Below are 13,416 nucleotides of genomic sequence, written 5' to 3'. Positions count from 1 at the left end.
GTTATCGTCAGGTGTTGTTGCTGGTTCTTTGTCGCTGTCTTGGGAGGTGCCGGGAAGAGGTTCAGGGGATTGGGGGTCCTCTGTTTCTACTTCTGCAATCTGGTGAATTTGGACTTTTCCTGGGAATTTCGTGTGCAGTAAATTGCCTACATGTCTGAATATGGCTATCAGTTCTTTAAAATTGAGGTCTTCGTATGGCGTATCCATAACCAGGCCTAGGTTTTGATGCGAGGGAACAAGACCTGCCTTGTCCCTACTAACCACCAGGTGTAGACTGGCAGTGGCGGAAGACTACTACCGTACACAGGGTGGGGGACAGGGGAGGGCCTGTGAAATTTACTCTAACAAAGTCAAAAAGTCTTACCTTCCTTATCTGCCAAATAGAAGCTGTACTGAATATCTTTACACTGCTTAGCATATCACTTAAGATCCAACTTTTTCGATAATTCGGGATTAATTAATCAATGCTTTACAGTACAATAGAAAACTTAAGATCAATCTAACAACTCTTACCTAATCTAAGATCATAATCACTCAAGCACCTTAATCCTTCCGGGATAGTAAAATTTCTGGTCTCAAGATCAAGATAGTCTCAAGATCACCTTAAAACTGCTGTCTCTATTACCGAAAACACTAACTCAAGATTAAAATGTTGATAACGGTACAGTAGTAAACTCGGGATGCAATCTCGAATCGTACGGTTTCAAATGCTACTTATTTGGATATCCCATCTGGCGACTCTAAATCGGATTAATATAATCCTTAACCCGCTTAGGTTCTAAGGTACGATAGGTTCACAACTTTCCTTTCATTGGACAGTTCACATTTTTTTAAAAATTCAATTCAGTATTTGATTGAATTTTTTAATATATTTTTTATAATTCAGTAAAAAAATTCATTATCAAATAAATTTCATAATTTTTTCAAAAATTTTCTTCTTCACTTCACAATGTATACAAGTAAATCAGCCAAGAGAACATGCAATTTGTAGACAAATATATTATTATGGATTGGTGGATGGCGTTGTGAGTAGACTGTAGTTGGAATTGTGTGTTAGATGGAAGATTTAAGTCAGGAGGTCTTCAACGCATGGCCCGCCGGCCATTTTGAAAAAATAACTACTTAACATTAAAACGCGATTAAATAAAAAAATTATTTCAATGAAGCCCGCGGGCCACCAAGCTATACTGAGCTATTTAGAATTGTAAGATGCTTTCTAGATTCACAAGGAACGCTGTGCACTTCATAGTTTACATAAAATCCTTTTAAAATAAATATTAAATAGACATGCTTCTTCAGTCATCTACCAGCGCCAAGTGGTACTTAAGTACTAACGTCGCAGGTAGATAGCTGAAGCAGTAGTTCGTTCGAGTGCACTGTCTAGTGCCTTCCAGATACATCTCGAAGGTTCTCGATACTTCGTTATTTTCATATACTGTAAATACAAGAGGATCACATCCACAGTCAGTCGTGAACAGTGTGATATTCGTGTATAAGCGCATGCAGTTTCGTCGTGTCAGCCATAGCCTATTGTGGTTTTATATTGCCAGACTTTTTTCATTAGTGTGAGACATATTCAATGGATAATAAACATTACACGGCCATTTTGGATAATTGTTTTGGGCTTACCTTCCATGACTATGGCGTCTACGAGTAAAAAGGGTAAATCAAGTGATTCTTGTCGGGTTTTTAATGAAAAGTGGACCAATTTGTGCCGATCGACGATAAGCCAGTGTGTTTAATTTGTCGTGAGCCAGTGTGTTTAATTTGTCGTGAGCCAGTGTCAGTATCAAAAGAATACAATATAAAACGACATTATGAGACAAAGCATACATCCAATTTCGATCACCTTCAAGGGTAGCTTCGTGTGGACAAAGTGAACCGTCTCCAAATTGATTTAAAATGCCAGCAGGATACGTTTAAAAGGCAGAGGGAAGAGAGCGAAGCGTGCGTCAAATTAAGTTATGTAAAAAAATGCTAAAAAAAAGCCTTTTGGACAGCGAGTTTGTGAAAGAGTGTCTCATCGCTGCTGGGGATATTCTGTGCCCAAATAATAAGGAAGTGTTTAAAAAACCGACTTTGTCTGGGGTAACTGTAGCACGACGTGTCGAAAAACTTGTCAATGACATTGAAGGAAGTTTAAAAAAACGGTCGTCCGAATTTACGTCATATACACTTGCTTTATGGGAGAGCACAGATTTGCAGGATACAGCACAACTTGCTATCTTTTTCCATGGCATTGATCAACAATTCAATGTGACAAAGGAACGGCTCCTTTGAAAGACGAAAGGCACTGATATTCTTGAAGCCGCCAAGAAAACGCTCTGGCGTTTCGACCTCAGCTTAATCAACCTCGCTGGTGTGGTAACTGATGGTGCCCCTGATATGGTGGGAAAGAACGAAGGGTTTGTTGCGCTGCTACGGAAAGAACCGGAACTAGAAGAAAAGGATTTCGTCCATTACCACTGTTTAATCCACCAGGAGAAATTGTGCGCGAAAACTATTGGATTTGAGAATGTCATGAAAGTTATTGTGACTGTCGTCAACATTATTAGTGCAAGAGGATTGAATCATCGTCAATTCCAAGAGTTTTTGACCCAAGAGTGCGAAGCGGATCACGGCGATGTGGTTTATTATAGCAATGGGCGTTGGTTGAGCAGACGGAAGGTTCTTAAAAGAGTCTTTTGACTTAAGGAGCGAAATACAGCAGTTCATACAAACCAAGGGGGAATCCGATTGCAGAATTTAACCATCCGAAGTGGATTACAGACTTTGCCTTTGTGACCGACATCTCGTTGCATATGAATGACCTAAATGTGCAACTACAATCCAAAGATCAACTGGTGCACACTCTGTTTGATCACATCAAAACTTTTGTAGCCAAGCTCAAACTTTGGGAGGCACAACTCGCAAAAAAAGATTTAACTCATTTTCAGCTTCTCGCTGAATCCAACTGTTCGTCTCTCGATGAATACGCTACAATAGCCATCTTGCGAAATCGCAACAAGAACTCATTAAGATAGGTTAATTGCCTATCTTAATGAGTTCGAAGAGAGATTTAGTGATTTTCGTAACCAACAGTCTTCTTTAGATTTATTTTCAATGTCATTCAGTGTCAATGCTGCCGAAAGTTAAAAAATTTATGTACTTACCGGATTTGAATAGTTGTGTTACTTTAAACAAATTTATTGTAATTTAAATTATCAAGTGTTGTGTTTTGAAGAGACATCCTCGTTACGCTAACGTAATATACGTGTCAGCCATATTTAGTTTCTCGTTTGCCACTTTCATGGAGTGGGTATGCTCGCCGAGAAGTTTGATGTGTTGAGAGAAAAATTATTCAACGTGCCTTTGCTTACATTTTACAAAGACTACATTTCTGAGCACGCATTCCCTAATCTTCGCCGGCATGCTACGAAGATGTGCGCTTTGTTAGGAAGCACATACATATATGAGCAGTTCTTCTCCAGAATCAAGCATGTGAAGTCCAAGACAAGAACTCAGATTACAGACCAACATCTCGAGAATACTCTGCACATAGTGACTTCCAACACTGAAGCCAATATCTACAAGCTGGTCTAGGAAAAACATTGCTAAGTTGCCCATTAACATTGTAAAAATTGAATGTTTTCTTCATTAACATACAGCACAACTATAAGTTGTACCCATTCATTTTCTTCATCTTCTTTTTTTCAAGTATTGATTGTATTTACTTATCATGAACACGACTCCTACCTACGCTCTTAAAGCCGAGGATTTTATACATAGGATTTTATGTAATCACCAGAGTTAAAGATCGGTACTATCAACGTAAGAAGCCTGAACGGCAAAGAAATGGAGCTAGCTGAGGAATTAGATAAGTACCAGATCGACATAATAGGGGTGACTGAAACAAAAAAGACCAAAACTGGTGAGATCTTTCTAAGCAATAAATACAAAATGTTATATTCAGGCAATGACAATCAAGGAAAAGAAGGAGTAGCCATAGTATTCAACACAAATTACGAGGCTAATCTTCTTGAATGGCAGGCAGTCTCAAGTAGAGTAATGTGGGCAAATATGAGAATGGGGAACTGGACAATGAGACTTATTTGTGCCTATGGTCCCACAGAAGGTTCTACTAAGGTAGAAGTGGAGGAATTTTTTGACGCTCTAGAAAAAGCAACTGACACAATGAAAAATGAAAAGTTGGTCCTTGTTGGGGATCTAAATAGCAGAATAGGAAATGATTGCGAGACATACAAAAATATTTTGGGAAAATTTGGAGAAAAGAGCAAAGCTAATAATAATGGCAAATATCTGTTGGATTTCTGCTCAGGACATGGACTGGTTATTACTAACACCATGTTCCAACATAAAAATGTGCACAAATTCACATGGAGAGAAGAGGCTAGGAATAAGAAAAGTCTCATTGAATATGTTATTGTTGATAGTGATTTCTTCTTCCTGGTGCAGGACACCAGAGTGTACAGAGGATTTGAAATTGGAAGTGATCACTATTTAGTCTTGAGCAGGATAAAATTGAATTTCATATTGAAAAGAATAACATGTAAGAAAGTTTTAAAGCGAATAAAAGTTGAGCAGCTCTCAGATGTGAACTGTAGACTAAAATACAGAAAGATGATTGAAAAGAAAATGAAAGAGTTTGAGAAAAGGAATCAAACCTTGGAGATTCAGTGGCAAACTCTGAAGAAAACATTGATTGATTCTGCCAGAGAGGCATGTGGTGAGGTTGTGTGCAAGGATAAAAAAATCAGAACTCCCTACTGGACACAGGAAGTTAAAGAGGCAGTGAAGGAAAAGAAGAAAGCATATCAAAAGTTCCTGGCAAATAAGTCAGCTTTTACTCTTACAGAATACAGAGACAAATGTAAGAAAGCTAAACAGAGTGTAAAACTAGCTAAACAAAAGTCATGGGAGGACTTTGGCAAGAATATAGAAAATAAATATCAAGAAGGTGGCAAAATATTCTGGAGGTTATTGAAGAAGCTTAGAAATGGAGGAAAGAGTGCTGTAAAAGGAGTTAGAGATGATAAAGGTGACATGAAAACAGGGGAAAAAGATATCCTTGAAGTATGGAGTAATTACTTTGAAAAACTGCTAAATGAAACAAGCAGTGATGACAGCACAGTGATAAAAAACACTGAGCAGGCATGCAGTCAGGAATACATATCCATACTTGAAGTAGAAAAAGCCATCAAAGGCTTGAAATGTGGAAAGGCAGCAGGAGTAGATGATATTCGACCAGAAATGCTGAAGTATGGTGGTATAAAAGTGTTACAGTGGCTGCACTGCATAGTTCAGAATGCCTGGACAGAGGGACGAATTCCCGATGATTGGAGTAGAGCTCTCATAGTACCCATATATAAAAAGGGAAATAAAACTGAATGTGAGAATTACAGAGGTATTTCCCTACTGAGTGTTCCTGGCAAGATCTATGCAAGTGTACTTGAGAAACGGTTGAGAAGAATTGTGGAAGAAATGCTTGGTGAAGAACAAGCTGGATTCAGGCCAAATAGAGGCTGTCAGAATCAGATCTTCACTTTACGACAAATAGTCGAGAAAGCATGAAAATATAACAAAGATCTGTATTTAAGTTTTGTCGATTTGGAAAAGGCATATGACAAGGTGCCAAGAGAGATGCTATTCAATACGTTGCAGTTATATGGTGTCAATGGGGCATTATGTCAAGCAATACTTATTTGAGTTGTAAGTCAGCAGTTAGAATTGAAGGAAGTACAGGAAGATGGTTTAATGTTAAATCTGGTGTGAGACAAGGATGTACATTATCCCCTCTGTTATTCATTATCTATATGGATCACATTATGAAGGAAAGTGGTATTAAACCTGATATCAAAATTGGAGATGTTAATGTCAGCTGTTTGCTTTATGTGGATGATGTTATACTTCTAAATAAATCCGCTACAAGTCTGCAAGATTCTCTGACTAAATTGAATAGCTGTTGTAATAGATATGGTATGAAGGTCAACAATAAAAAGACAAAGACAATGAAAATAGGCAGAATCATTGAAAATGTCAACTGTGTTGTGAATGGAGAACCTGTGGAACAAGTAAAACATTTCAGCTACTTAGGCACAATTTTTACTGAAGATGGTAAATTAAATATAGAAATAGACAACAGAATCAGCAAAGCTGGTATGGTGGGAAGTCAATTGAATAAATTCATATGGAATAAGAGAGAAATTAGTCGGAACACTAAATTAGCTGTATACAAGACAGTGTTCAAACCAGTTTTAACTTATGGATCTGAGAGATGGGTCAGAAGTAAAACTCTCTACTTCCAAAGACTAGAGACCGCAGATGTGAGAGTCCTGAGAAAGATTAGAGGCGTGAACAGATGGCATCAATGGCAATATCATATTAAAAATGAGGATATTAGGAAAGAACTTGACATTGTCAGCATCCAGGAATGCATTAGCAGAGCTAATCTCAGGTGGTATAGTCACTTAAATAGAATGGGAGAGGAAAGATTAGCAAAACAAGTGTTCTCTGCCAGGTTGGCAGGAAAACGACCCAGAGGAAGACCAAGATATAGGTGGATTGATACGGTACAAAGTGCCTTAGACGATAGAAATATAAGATCTGATAATGTTGGAGTCTTGACAAGTAACAGACTGATTTGGAGGAAAACTGTAGATAGGAAGTTAGTAATGATGTAATTTTTTCATGTAGTACTGTCATATCCTGTACACTGCTTGATGGTACATAGCCGGAATTTGATGATGATGATGATGATGATGATGATTTTATGTAAAGTATCAAATGCACAGTGTTACACCTGATATCTTGAGAATATAATATTCTAAGTTATCATGGTGTAACATGAAGAACAAATAACATAAATTAAAACCCCTGCATAAGAAAATGAATTAATTGAAAGAAATATTCTTGCATCCAGTATAAAATGAATTCAATGTAAGGTTTATTGTTAAGTTAAAATAGCAAAAGAAAGGAATGTATTAAAATGTATTATGATTAAACAAGGAATTTGTATTAAATAAGTAGCTATCTAAGAATTAATTTTGTAATGCGATTAAGAATGAAAGAGTTAAGTACATAAGTGGAAAAGAATGAGTCATGAAATACGCTATGTGAGAGGCTACAGATTAAGCATTAAGTAGAATTCTGAGAAAGGTATTTGAAAGGGGTTAAGATAGAGGCTAACAAGAGAAATAACGGAATATCGCTTAGGGCCTATACCCGGATAGAAACCTCGTTACGAGTTGCCGATCAAAATGACGTATGGCGGCAAAATGCTACCCAATTGGTAGACAGACGAAAAACAAGTAGGAGGCTGGAGAAAGTAAGAAAGGGCGCCGTTAAGAGTGTAGGCTTGTGGATTTTTGGAGAAGACGTTTAGATAGTCAAGGAGGCTTGAGGCCTTTTTGCCTTTTGCCAGAGGAGAAGAAACTTTTGGATAGTCGCGGTGGTTTTAGTTTGGTTTTCTAGTGGATTTCACGGTGTTCCTGAGTGGAGAGATATGGCTTATATCCTCATGCCACAACAAGGAATCGAAGGTGAGAGGGAAAGCTATTCCCGTATTCCTATGTAGAAAGCGAAATATGCCATAGAGTCATAGGAAGCTGTGAAGATATCGATGTCCTCGTTTCGGATAGTACAGCCGACCGCTCAGATGTTTATATAGCCCTGAATTGCAAGAAGTTATAGCAAGCAAGTTCGTTCAATAGAAGGTAAAGGCCCGTAAGTGAAGCTAAAGAAAGGTATTGTGAATTTTATCTTATGTTAACTAGAAGTTGTTTGTGATAGGTACCTTTGTCATATTACGGAACTGTTAAAGTGATTAGGGAGAAATTATAATAGGACTTTATAATTTGATAGAGAGTGTTAAAAGCAAGCTAGCTAGTGTTGATAATTTGTGAGTAATTAATTGTCCTATGAATCTTGAGTGCCTACTATATTGTAAAAGGAAAGTTAATGACATAGTTGTGTGTTAATGAAGTGAATGGTTTTGTTAATTTTGAGTTTGATTAGTGTGAATTGAGTAATTAAGTAGCCTGAGGAATTTGAATGCCTGATGTAATGTGTAGAAAATCGGAATTGTCATAAGTATGTGCTAGAGTAGTTAATGATTTTGTTAGTGTACTTGAAGTTGAATAATCTAATAGTGTGTAGTAATCTAATTTGTCCATGTTAAGTGATTCTATGTTTTGAATTGTTGTGGCGACAGGATCGTACTAATCTTTGTCGGATCATAGAGCCCAACTACTTGAATTAAGCTAATTTTAGTGTGTAAGTAATTTAGTCCAGTGTTTGATATGTACCATGTTTAGAGAAATAATAAACCTTTTGTTTAATGATAAAAGAGTTGTCTGATATTGCTAATCCAATGCACCGCTTAGAAACATTCGTGCCTAATCACGCGGGGAATTAATGTTAAGAAACGGGAAGTTTAATAGTTGAGTTTAACATGAAGCTGTACTTATTTTTGTGTTACGAATATTGTAAAATTAAATCTGTAGTTTGTACTTTTAGTGTAGTAATTTTCCTTTCCCAACTGATTATCTCATTTCCATTATTTTACATTAAGATAGGCATTGTTGAGTAACAAGAAATAGTGTCACGACTGCAATAGTTACACTTTCAGATATTTGAGTTCTTTTTCTCTGTTTATGTATAAAATATCCTAAACTAAATATCCCAAAGGGCGCAGTTAAAATACAAATACTAGGGATACTACGGGGAACAATAACTCAGATATTAGTAGAAATTTTGGTGATGTCTTGAAAGTAGAAGTTAGAAGAATATAGACAAAGAGGAATTTATAAAATTAGAACAAAAATCGTAGAATGGGACATAACAGCAGCGTTCCTTGTGAATCTGGAAAGCATCTTACAATTCTAAATACCGCAGTATAGTTTAGTGGCCCGCGGGCTTCATTGAAATTTTTAATGCGGCCCGCACTATCTGAAAGGTTGAAGACCCCTGATTTAAGTAATAAAATGGTGACTTGTGAATTTCTTGAACTCCTTGGTGTCACAATAATAATAATAATAAAATTTGCTCCGCTAACGTCCTTTATTCCTCTATAGCAGTAGTTCCCAACCTTTTCCCACTTGTGTACCGCCTTTTAAAAGCCATTTCTATAAGTTATACCCATTGTTTTTAAAATAGTTATTTTTAAATACTGTCACTTTTGTTCATTGCCTATCTTAATGTAAAATAATGGAAATGAGATAATCAGTTGGGAAAGGAAAATTACTACACTAAAAGTACAAACTACAGATTTAATTTTACAATATTCGTAACACAAAAATAAGTACAGCTTCATGTTAAATATTGATGATGATCAAGAATTTAATAAATATTATAATAATATTTATTTGTGTTATCTGAGCACCCAGTGTGGGTGCACTGGTAGCTGCGGACACGTCTTGAGAAGTACTTGGCGACAGGTTATAATCCACATCAAGTTTTGATTTTTTTTAACCGTTTCTGTTTTCAACACTGCTCCATAACTGACACGTTTAAAAATCACTGACAATAATAACTGAAACTACGTTAAACGTTAAATTAAAAAACTACTTGAAAAGAATCACAATTAAAGACAACGCATTTATACTCAGTCAATAACTGAACTGATCAAACAGTCTGGCTATGGATCTATTTATATTTTTGGAGAAGTTCTAGAAACGTCGCAAATGGAAGTCAGTGGAAGGTTCGTTATCGCAAAGGTCATTTCTAAGTAATACGCGATTGTTCTGGAAAGGATGGGTGACAAAAATGAAGCATGAACGGTGCGTAATGATTGGTAGAAGAGTGGTTTGGGGGTGTAGTTCATAGCCACGCCCTCACCAATCATCATTCGCTAATGTGAGCTAGTTTTGAAGTGTCTCCATTAGCGGTGATTCAAACTTAACATTTATTGTTCCGTAGTTCAGTGGAAGTAGCGCTTGCGTCCTCTGCGCTTGGTCGCTTGAAGTCAGACTTAAGTTCAAGTTTAGTCTCCGACTGGAGGAACTTTTTCTAAGCCTTTCTTCGACCGATTCCCGAGTTAGTCGATCTCTGGCATGGGCAAACGGGTTTTTCCTCCCGGAAACTCGGGTTTTTCATCCCGTAAACTCAAGAAAATCGACCGTAGTACCCACATTATGTCAGACAGTAACATATCTTGTTAGGGTTAGGTACCAAGAGATGGCAGCACTTGTTTGCCAGCCTCTTCATCGGTGGCTGCTATAATTAGTGATAGACATGGTCCAGGTATCTCTGATTGGCTACTGGTGGAGATTGAACTGCCCACTCAGCCTCCAAAAGCTAGATAGGGTTAAAAGGCCTCGCCTACTCCCTATAAGGGAATAAAAGGCGTTATATAATTTATTATTTATTATTATAACTAACGTTTTGCATTTTGTTTACTTTACTTGTTTTTCCACCATTACTGATTTGTTTCATTTATCTCTGAACGGCCCAGCACGTACCCCAGGGGTTCGCATACCACCGGTTGGGAACCGATGCTCTATAGCAGCAAGGCTGTTTAGCTTTATCTAACTTTTGGAGAATGGGAGAGAAATTCAATTTCCACCAGTAAACAATCAGAAATAACTGGCTGAAGACTATCACTAATTATACAATGCATCTGGTGAAGAGAGGCAGCTGACAAATACCGCCATCTCGTGGTCCCTAGTCCTAACACTAAATTTTGCTGTCTGAAATAGTGTGGGTTATAAGTCGATTTTCGTGAGTTTATAGGACGAAAAAAAAGGCTTAGTGAAAGTTCCTATAGTCGGTGACTAAAATTGAACCTACAATGCTCTTCTGGTGGACTAATGCTGTAGACAACACACGCGCCTTCCACTGACCTACACAGACCTTCATAATAATAATAAAGAAATAAAATAAATCCACTAATGTCCTTTGGACTCCAAAGATAGTAGTCGAGGCCATGTAGCATTAACATTTTGGAAACCTGATGGGAATCCAATCATGATGGTTGGAGCAAGACTGTTAATGATTTTAATTGGTATCTGGAAAATAGAATATGGCAGATAACTACCACCACCTCGTGGTTCACAACACTATATATTGTTTGAAATCGTGGGATTGAAAACTAGAGTTTCCTGGAGAAAACCATACTTGGTTTTTCCAGAGATCGAGACAATGGAACCTGCCAAAGAAAGACTTAGAAAACGTTCCTCGCGTTGCTGCCTAAAATCGAACGTAGAATTGTTTTTCTTCGGACGACTTAGCATTATAGACGCAAACGCAATTTCTGAAGAATTACTATTATTTCTTCACTTAGTTTTCTTTGGAGAGGAGTGACCGTCATTGTCACTCCCCTCAGGATCTACGAGTAATTGCAAAGAACCAGAAAAGGGAGAAACGTTAGTGTATTGTGTCAATGTTTTGGAAAAGCCAGTGGGATAAAATTCAAGAAAAAGAATCTGTATGTGGGAGATGCATGTTTCTATGAAGAACATCTTTTATATTATCTTAGCAATTAGTTCGTGTTTTATAATAAATGACACATTTAATATTTCTAGATATCATTTGACAGAATGACTAGAAGGCATTTGAGAGAATGCTATAATATATTCATTAATATCATAAATATATCGTATATATAATGTCGTCCAATACCTTTTATCTTCCAAAGGCAGAATCTGTCTTCTTTAAGAAGTAACTAACTTCTGAAAATGGGCGGATGGCCGATCTTTTCTCTTAACCATAACCGAGACCATGGCTGTCGATGATTTTAGAGTAACTATAATAAGAGGGCAGCATATAACTGCGGTGATCTTATCCCAAACTCGAATTCATATTACTGTTTTAAAATAGTGTGGGTTTTACAGAAGGTCTATCAGTTTCAGGGTTTACAATTCGAACCCTACTTTGTGTCCAAGCTCCAGTAACTCGGGAAGAGGAAAAGTACATATCTAAAAGGAAAGAAACTTTGCAAAGACTTTTCAGCTGCAGGTGGGTTAGTTAGTCCCATATAAAGGTGGCTGGATTTTTATTTTAGAAACGGGTCCTTTATCCTTCGAGACATATGGCTAGAGAATACATGTAGTATGCAGACTGAAGATATGGTTATCATTCTATAATAGTATTAATTCGTTTCGTAAAACCACTCTAAAATCAATTACTTGAGCAAATGATAACCTTGTTTTAGAATGTCAAGATGTAAATCCCATAAAAATACCGTTATTGATTATTATGTGATTCATGCACAATAACTTTTAATAATTCTAAAGAAAAGTCCGAAAGTAAAGTATTTGCATTCAAACTTGTTATTTGAATTAAACATTGACTTGCAAGCAAGCAGTAGAGTCCCTTGCGTACCGCCAATTCTCGGAAGAAACGCTGCAAGAGTTTGGTGGCCCAGTTCTCGACGGTATACAAAGCAGAACCATTTTGAGTTCTCAAGTAACCAGCCTGAAAGTTCTTTGCAGAGGGAGGGTGAGAAATCTAACGTGTGCACTGAGAGTGCCAATGGACTGTTAAAATTATCAAAATTTTAAAACGGGCATGTTACAAATCAAATCAAAGAAATTTTGCAATAACTTCAATGCCTTACTAAAAATCCGAGAACTAAAGAATTATCATTTGGCATATTTGTAATCTGGTTGCTTAGAGCATAGCGAACCTCCCTTAAATTAAATATCTTAGCTTTAAAAGCCAGGAAAAAAAATATTTTCTCAACAATAAATAAAGAAATATTGCTAAAAAAAAAAAAAAAAAACCCTGCTCCCCCACCCAAAAGCCGAGATAATTTCTCCAATGTTCTCCTCTTAAAAAAATATAAATTAAATATCTCTCTCTGATCTATAAGGGCAAAGTGCTGCATTTTGGAATGCAGCTAAAGGCCTTTTATTTTACTGTACTGTACTGCAGAAGTAAACTAGGAATTTGTAGCTATGTAGAAGGCGAAATGAAGTTTTAGTGTCTTTTCGTGATATTCGCAAAGGTCACACAGAATTATGGCGACAGTGAGAATACTGAAGGATAAGTAGAAGGAAGGAAGCTAGTCGTTTCTATTTACGGATGGAAAACTGTCTATAACTCAAGTATATTATTATTATTATTTTATGGCATCTAAATGGAGTCCAGAGACTCATCTCTTTGAATCCATTCACCATCAAAGAGCTCACAACCAATTCTGGCTATCCATTCCACTCACTCACCACTCTCCACGCAAAAAATCTGGTCCACACTCTTACAAGATTTCCACGAATGGCCCCTAGTTCTTTGATTATTTGCATATATTGAAAATTTTCACTTGCATGAATTTTATAAAACCCCTTTCAATCAATCAGCTAACGTCTTTTTATTCCCGTATACACAGAGAGTAGGCGAGTCTGTTTTTAGCCCTAACTTTTTGGAGACTGAGTGGGCAGTTCAATCTTCACTGGTACCCAATCAGAGATAGCTGGCCCAAGG

The sequence above is a fragment of the Typopeltis vanoorti genome, chromosome 5 (assembly GCF_054136105.1).
Source record: "Typopeltis vanoorti isolate ZY-2024b chromosome 5, IOZ_Tvanoo_1.0, whole genome shotgun sequence".
Classification (NCBI taxonomy): domain Eukaryota; kingdom Metazoa; phylum Arthropoda; class Arachnida; order Uropygi; family Thelyphonidae; genus Typopeltis; species Typopeltis vanoorti.
Note: the sequence above shows the minus strand (reverse complement) of the source record.